Source organism: Tupaia chinensis, unplaced genomic scaffold (assembly GCF_000334495.1).
Source record: "Tupaia chinensis unplaced genomic scaffold, TupChi_1.0 Scaffold142543_1, whole genome shotgun sequence".
Classification (NCBI taxonomy): Eukaryota; Metazoa; Chordata; class Mammalia; order Scandentia; family Tupaiidae; genus Tupaia; species Tupaia belangeri.
The window spans coordinates 98053-104623 of NW_006202392.1; the positions used below are offsets into that span (position 1 = coordinate 98053).

Below are 6571 nucleotides of genomic sequence, written 5' to 3' on the forward strand. Positions count from 1 at the left end.
CCCTGAAGAAAAAACCCCTCAAAAAAAAAAAAAGTCAACATAGCCAAACTTCTTAGACGTACCGATTCTGACAACCACGACAGCAAGATCATTTTTAGCAAAAACATCACTAATACCAGTTTTTAACTCAGGAATAAATTTGTTATTGTTCATGTTTCCAACAAACAGATGAAAAGATGTGGTTGGTTCTGTGGCTTCCACCTTCTGTTTCTTGGCCTCAGAAGGTGCTTTCTGTTTGGTCATTTCCTTCTTTCGTTTTTCCGAGAACTTCTTTGACAGGCTCTTCTTCCTCCTCATCTTCCTTCTCCTCATTGTCTTCATCATCATCATCGTCCTCATCTTCCTCCTCCGCGCCTCATCTTCATCGTCCTCTTCATCTTCAGCCATGGTCTTGGCTTTCACAGGTACAGCTTTTGCAAGAGTTTTCTTTCCTTTGGTTGGTGTGGTCTCCATAGCTGCTGCTTTTTTATTTTTGGAGAGGTTTTTGCTATAGGGCACCTGTGCTCACCAGAAAGACAGAGAGAGACAGAGAAATAGAAAGCGAGAAATCACCACCCAGGGGGGATGGCCATGCCGCAATCCCTTCTCCACCATTCTCCTCTCGGGATCTCAGGCACCCACGCACACACGCTCAACATGAGTTTAAGCCACTGGGTCTGGGACACAAACTGTGGTTGACTACGTGGGAGTCCAGCGACATAGTCGTTACGCTAACTGCTTGTCCCCATAGCTGCTTCTTCAGACTCATCTTCCTGATCATTCTAATCTTCCTCCTCATCACCATCCTCATTCTCCTCCTTTGAGGCCGGGTCGACAGCTTCTGCTTTCATCACTGCTGGCTCAAATTCATCCGCATCCTCATCATCTTCCTCACTGTCATCTTCTTCCTCCTCATGGCTGTCTTCCTTCTTGGCATTCTTGCCATTCTTTGCCCCCTTGGCTGAGGTGGCAGCTCCTTTCTTACTAGGAGTTGCTACCAATGCTTTTCCCGGTGTGGTTCCCTTCTTGCCAGGTGTTGTGACTGCTTTGGCTGGTGGAACAGTCTTCTTGGATGGTATGGTAGCTGCCCATTTTGCCTGGGGTGACTGCTGCTTTCTTAGCAGGTGCTACAACTGCAACCTTTTTTTGTTGGAGAAACTACCACCTTCTCTGCTGTAGTTGTGGCAGCCTTCTTACCTTTTTTTCTGAGGGATGATAACCTCTTCTCCACTTCTATCATCTTCTTCATCTTCTGACATTTCTTCATCTTCACTGTCTTCTTCTGCCTCCTTTGGAGGAGGAGTCATTTTTGGGTGGTCATGTCGATTTTTACCAGCCTTAGCGAACTTCACCATGATGGCGGCCTATGATGGCAGAGTGTGTGGTGGGCGGGTAGCGCTCATGAGTCTCCAGCGACATTGATGGCAGTTGCGAGCACTGAAGATCCCAGAGTGCGTATGCTCGGCAGCCAGCTAGAGCTGAGACTTGGATCTTGGATGTTGGTACCACAACCCACTCTCAGCCTTAGCAAGTCCCAGATTCTATGCATGGCCACAACCAGCATACTCATGGAAGTTTCTAGACAGGAAGCTAGAACCTTTATGTGTGTCAGCCACACAGAGCATGACAATTTACTGTTGTGCTACTGTGCAATCCCAAGTTTTTAATTGGTCCTTTTGTATTTATAAAATATAAATAATCTTACACTGCCCTTTGTATTTTAACTCTGAAAACTTTCACTAAAATGATAGCTGTCTTTTCCACATAAAGTACATATATTATTTAATTCTCCAAATGAGAAGTATGTGATACAGCAGTGATCTGCAACCTTTGCTGCACTAGGGAACAGTCTTGTGGAAGACATTTTTTTCTATTGACTTGGATGAGTGGATGGTTTCAGGATTATTCAAGAGCATTACATTTATTGTACACTTTATTTTTGTTATTATTACTTTGTAATATATAATGAAACAATTTACAACTCACCATAATGCAGAATCAGTGGGAACCCTTAGCTTATTTTCCTGCAGCTAGATGGTTCCATTTAGGGGTGCCTATGAGGGTCAAAAGCTGCTGCTGAGCTGATAGGATATGGAGCTCAGGAAGTAATGTGAGTGATGGGAACTTGTTGTAAATATAGATGAAACTTCACTTGTTGGTCCACTACCCACCTTCTGCTGTGTGCCTTGGTTCCTATCAGGCAGTGGACCAGTACTAGAGGCTCCTATGAGAATCTTGAAGTTGCCAACCTTGGGCATTTTGATCCTTACACAAGATAGTAGATGGCATAATGGTTATGTTGCTGGATGCCCACATAGTTGATCAGAATATGAGTCCCAGACCCGATAGCTTAAAATTCACACCAGGTATTTGTACATTGTGCCCATGATCCTGAGAGGAGAATGGAGGAGGAGAGATTATGGTGTGGCTATCCCACCTAGGGAGTGATTTCTCACTTTCTATCTCTGTCTTTCTGGAGTGTATGCACCCTATAGAAAAATATCTCTCTCAAAAATAAAAAAAATAAAATTAAAAAAATTTTGTCTAGAAATGAGTTCTTTTGGATAATAGGCCTTTTCATAATGCCATATTTGCCAAAATGACAAAAGCATTAGTGTTGTTATATTTATAATCAAATTATTTTTAAATGATAAGTTCTATATTTTTGAATAAACTTAAGATAGACTTATTCATCTACAAAATAAAGATTACAATAATGTCTAAATAGGATGAAGACTGAGTTAGTGCTTGTTACATAAGATGTATTTAATAAATAGTAATTATTATTTTTAGGAGCAATATTAATAGTACACATTTTCATATAATGCTAACTAAAGCTAAAATTCAGAAATTATCTCATAAAATTCAGCGTTTCCAATATTGACTTGATTGATCAAATGCAATGTAAGCATTTATTTGTATCTCACTAGAATATTAGTATTAAGGCATTTTATATTATTAGAAACACTAGAGGCATTTCAAATATGCAAGGTGGTCATAAATAGTCAATCAGGCTATTTCAGTCAAATAATTTATATGAACTAAAGAAATGTTTACAATGAATTATTACTTGTGAAAATCAGAAGTTTTGCCTAATGTGAGCAATTGGTTGATTAATTAACTTAATAAGTTATTTCTTGGTAAAAGAGTACACTTCACAATGTGAAGAATTATTTATATTTCTTGAAACAATAATACTTATGAGTATGATTCAGGAGATAAGCGTGTCAATAGCTTAGTTTTATTTCTAATATTTGTAAAGAAATAAAAATGGGTATTTATACCAGGTACCGTGCAAAATATTTCACTTGTGTGATCCAACTTAATGCTTAGAAAATCCCAATAAAAATGGGTTATATTATTTTTAAGAATTTTTAATTTAACTTTAATTTATTTATTTACTTACTTTAATTTGACCAGTGAGGGACTGAGCAAAAGTCAGAGAGAGAGAGAGTGAGTCAGAAAGCAAACCTCCAGATTTGGGACTTGAACCACAGTTGGCCATGTGGGAGTCCAACAACCTTCACCATGCCACCTTCTGGCCCCTTAAAATACTATTATCCTTTCTTTCTTTTCTTTCTTTCTTTCTTTTCTTTCTTTCTTTCTTTATTTGGTTAGGAAATTTAACATTAGAGATTAAACTTTCCAAGGCCATCCTCTTAGAAGCAGACATGAATTTAATCTTAATTTTCTCGTAGATTTTATGCCTCTAGCAGCTACTCTCCATTGTTGTTTATCACTAAATCTGATACAGTAACTAAAATATGTGGCCTGTACTCTCAGCATTTGATGTGGAAAGACCCATTCCACATGAGATGAAGAGGGAAGATCAGGGTGAATGTTCACTTGAATTGAGAATGGGAGACAAATTGAGTTAAAGCAGAGGAAGGCTGGATGAGGGCGTTCTAGACAGAAAGAAATGTCCAAATAAAGGCACCATGGTCCAAAAGCATGGTGATTTGTTAAAAAAGGCAAAGAATTTGATGTAGTTGACTCTTTATTGAGAGCCACAATAGATCGTTAGACAGATTGAGACCAGTTCACAAAGGCTCTGAAACCAAGCTAAGAACTTGACTTTCATTACATGATCATTGAAGATTTGCAGAAGTGTGGAAATGAGAAATGAGTTAGATTTTAGTGAAACAAGAAAAAAACAGTAGCCTAAAGATGGCAAGCTTAAATTTTATATGCAGATAGAGCAGTTAAAAGATTATCGACATGATATAATCAGGAAAGAAAGAGGTCAAAGCTAAAGAAATGGAATTTTTCAGACTATTAAAGTACAATAAATTTTGAGGCTCATAATTCTTCTCCCACTTTCTAAAACTAAAATATTCTCCTTTATATTTTAGACTTATTCATCTACAAAATAAAGATTACAATAATGTCTAAATAGGATGAAGACTGAGTTAGTGCTTGTTACATAAGATGTATTTAATAAATAGTAATTATTATTTTTAGGAGCAATATTAATAGTACACATTTTCATATAATGCTAACTAAAGCTAAAATTCAGAAATTATCTCATAAAATTCAGTGTTTCCAATACTGATTTGATTGATCAAATGCAATGTAAGCATTTATTTGTATCTCACTAGAATATTAGTATTAAGGCATTTTATATTATTAGAAACACTAGAGGCATTTCAAATATGCAAGGTGGTCATAAATAGTCAATCAGGCTATTTCAGTCAAATAATTTATATGAACTAAAGAAATGTTTACAATGAATTATTACTTGTGAAAATCAGAAGTTTTGCCTAATGTGAGCAATTGGTTGATTAATTAACTTAATAAGTTATTTCTTGGTAAAAGAGTACACTTCACAATGTGAAGAATTATTTATATTTCTTGAAACAATAATACTTATGAGTATGATTCAGGAGATAAGCGTGTCAATAGCTTAGTTTTATTTCTAATATTTGTAAAGAAATAAAAATGGGTATTTATACCAGGTACCGTGCAAAATATTTCACTTGTGTGATCCAACTTAATGCTTAGAAAATCCCAATAAAAATGGGTTATATTATTTTTAAGAATTTTTAATTTAACTTTAATTTATTTATTTACTTACTTTAATTTGACCAGTGAGGGACTGAGCAAAAGTCAGAGAGAGAGAGAGTGAGTCAGAAAGCAAACCTCCAGATTTGGGACTTGAACCACAGTTGGCCATGTGGGAGTCCAACAACCTTCACCATGCCACCTTCTGGCCCCTTAAAATACTATTATCCTTTCTTTCTTTTCTTTCTTTCTTTCTTTCTTTCTTTATTTGGTTAGGAAATTTAACATTAGAGATTAAACTTTCCAAGGCCATCCTCTTAGAAGCAGACATGAATTTAATCTTAATTTTCTCGTAGATTTTATGCCTCTAGCAGCTACTCTCCATTGTTGTTTATCACTAAATCTGATACAGTAACTAAAATATGTGGCCTGTACTCTCAGCATTTGATGTGGAAAGACCCATTCCACATGAGATGAAGAGGGAAGATCAGGGTGAATGTTCACTTGAATTGAGAATGGGAGACAAATTGAGTTAAAGCAGAGGAAGGCTGGATGAGGGCGTTCTAGACAGAAAGAAATGTCCAAATAAAGGCACCATGGTCCAAAAGCATGGTGATTTGTTAAAAAAGGCAAAGAATTTGATGTAGTTGACTCTTTATTGAGAGCCACAATAGATCGTTAGACAGATTGAGACCAGTTCACAAAGGCTCTGAAACCAAGCTAAGAACTTGACTTTCATTACATGATCATTGAAGATTTGCAGAAGTGTGGAAATGAGAAATGAGTTAGATTTTAGTGAAACAAGAAAAAAACAGTAGCCTAAAGATGGCAAGCTTAAATTTTATATGCAGATAGAGCAGTTAAAAGATTATCGACATGATATAATCAGGAAAGAAAGAGGTCAAAGCTAAAGAAATGGAATTTTTCAGACTATTAAAGTACAATAAATTTTGAGGCTCATAATTCTTCTCCCACTTTCTAAAACTAAAATATTCTCCTTTATATTTTACGACAGTATAACTTCAGATAATTGGATATTATTCCATATTTACTTCTGTGACACTGGGTCACTGGGATTTTTGCATAGGAAAACAGAAAAAAATACTTCATGACTTTCCCAATGACTTAGTATTTTTATCCTAAATAGCTATAGATATCTTGGACCAGCAGTTAGCGTAATGGTTATGTCACTGGGCTCCCAAGTAATCGACCACAGTTCGCTTCCCGGACCTGGTGGCTTAAAACTCATACCAAGCGCATGTGCGTACATGCCCAAGATCCCAAGAGGAGAATGAAGAAGGGATTGTGGCATAGCCATCCTCCCTGGGGGATGATTTCTCGCTTTCTGTCTCTCTGTCTCTCTCTGTCTGCCTGGTAAGCACATGCACCCTATAGCAAAAACCTCTCGAAAAAAAAAAAAGTTATAGATATCCACTATAGTAAATATATTAAATACATTTTGGTTACTTTTATAATGCAATTATAAATTTTATTATTTAAAATAACCTGTTATTTATGTATTATGGTCAATTTAATCCAAGGTACAAACAAAAAAATTTTTAACTTACTATCAATAAATATGAAAAATAGA

At 36.2% G+C, this 6571-nt stretch overlaps 1 pseudogene; it reads right to left on the reverse strand.

Annotated features, from left to right (window-relative positions):
• LOC106733274 (nucleolin-like) overlaps positions 1–1334 on the reverse strand; it is a 2912-nt pseudogene extending 1578 nt beyond the window's left edge.
• Positions 1335–6571: the final 5237 nt, after the last annotated feature.